Source organism: Cibotium barometz, chromosome 30 (genome assembly GCF_041138505.1).
Source record: "Cibotium barometz isolate CiBa-2024 chromosome 30, ASM4113850v1, whole genome shotgun sequence".
NCBI lineage: Eukaryota > Viridiplantae > Streptophyta > Polypodiopsida > Cyatheales > Cibotiaceae > Cibotium > Cibotium barometz.
This window is the reverse complement of record NC_141075.1, coordinates 37,056,487-37,058,498: the sequence shown is the minus strand read 5'-3', so window position 1 is coordinate 37,058,498 and position 2,012 is coordinate 37,056,487. Positions and strand designations below refer to the sequence as shown.

The window sequence follows — 2,012 nt, the reverse complement described above, 5'->3', positions numbered from 1 at the left end:
ATTGTGTATCCAGTTCCAAGCATAGATTTCCTGACTTCTTTTTCCATTTGCCTCAAACCAATCACATGTAGGCACAACATAATCTTCAAAAAATTCCCATATACATGTGACCATTCACATCACATATATCAAGTGATACCAATTCCATCATTTCAAGGTGTCTCTTTATCTTCTGAAAACCTGCTTTCAGATTCCAACAACTCACAAGCAAAAGATGACATATGGCATATACTCATGTGATTTTAGGAAACTCCATGTCTAGCATTCCAAAATCCAATCGAGTAGAAAATAAAACCCAAATCCCAGGAATCTTATTGTACTTTGATGCTTTCTTATTCCAAGATTCTCCAAAACCAAAACCTTCTCATTCTCCAAAACCTTAAAGGTTTCATAGGCTATACGATTTTTCAAATCATAAGTAATAATAAACAAAAATAAAATTCACTTATCTGAAAGTAAAAAAAGCAAATTTTTCTTTTGATTTCACTATTCCCCATACGGTTGCTTCACTGCCGACTGCGCAAGGATCAGAATACATATAATGTGAAGATCATCTCCTTTGATAGTACTCCATTCACTCTTTAATTCTAACCCCAAGAAGCTCTATACAGTAGCCGGCATTTTGATTTTAAAATTCCTGGTTAGATGACGCTCTGCTTCCCATTTTCTGCACACACCCCACCTAGATATGCGTCGCTTTCTGGTTATTTCCCCTTTCCCGCAAGAGAGTCGGAGCTCCCTCACGTTTTGCAGCTATATTATCGAAATTTCCCCAGTTCCCAATACACTGTGCCACCTTTTTTGTAGCTTTAAATTCGGATATCTCCTTTTTTGTTATTGCCACGTAAGCTGCCACCTTCAAATATGTCTCCAGCTGTTGCCTCTGCTAAGCGCAGCAATCTTTACACGTTGCATCCAATCAAGTCACGGCCTGTTGTCCTTCCACTGAAAGCACAGCCTGGATAGCAACATACATAGCTAGTGCATTGAATGTATCGAACCTAATTTGAGTCATCTTCTCTCGATTAGCTTTTGGATTGAGAGGAGCTTCACTGAGCAAGACTGGATGCTCTTCAGGAGCAACTCGAAGCTCATTAAAGAATGTATGGTGCCAAATCTTTTCCATGTCATCCCAGTTGGTTACGATACCATGCTCAATAGGATATTTCAAGGTCAATATTTCCCACTTAGATTGGACCTCATCACCAACATATGCATCTTTCTGTCCCATACCCACCATAACACCAGTGCGCCGAGAACGGCCCACAATACTGGGGGAAACGCTGCCCTAGGAGCATCATCTCCAGCAAACCCAGCCTTGACCATCCCAGATCCATTGTCACAGACAAGAGGTTGAACTTCCTCCGAGTCTGCCATTCTTGAATTGTCGATATAATTTGGATTTGGGCAGTTGCTATGAGATTCTGCCCCTCCTCTTCTGCGCTGCTGTGAACAAAAGAGGGAAGACTAGCATTGACAAAACGAAGGGATGGCACACAGATCCTGCCTTAAAGCCACGAACTCTGAAACGAAGGTTTTGGGTTAGAATTTCTCTGCTCTTGCTCTAATGTTGCTAAGCTTGCACATGCATTAAGTGCACATACAAATGTAATGTTGTTAGGTCTAATGCCTTTAACTTGCATCTCATCACACAAACCCAGAGCCTCCTTGATCTGCTGATTCCTAATAAGAACAGGAATCATGGTATCCCAAGACACGATATCTCAAAAGGGCATTCTTGAAAACCAATCCTTACATCATACATGCTCTCACACTTCCATACATGTTGAGAAGGGTGTTCCCTACTACAAGGTCTACCATAAGCATAAAACTCCATAATTCACACCACACTCACGTACAGAGGCTTTGAGACCTGGCTCAGCCTCGTCTTATTGAACCTTATTTACAATATGAACATATGTACTCAGGCATCATATAATGACTCAAGTCATGGCACTTAATCCCATGTATCTGGCATTTGATGGCCTCATATGCATGGTTTCACACCATAG

The 2,012-nt window shown here is 41.1% G+C and overlaps 1 pseudogene; it reads right to left on the bottom strand.

Annotated features, from left to right (window-relative positions):
• Positions 1-919: 919 nt before the first annotated feature.
• LOC147621441 (actin pseudogene) lies at positions 920-1,377 on the bottom strand (annotated as a pseudogene).
• Positions 1,378-2,012: the final 635 nt, after the last annotated feature.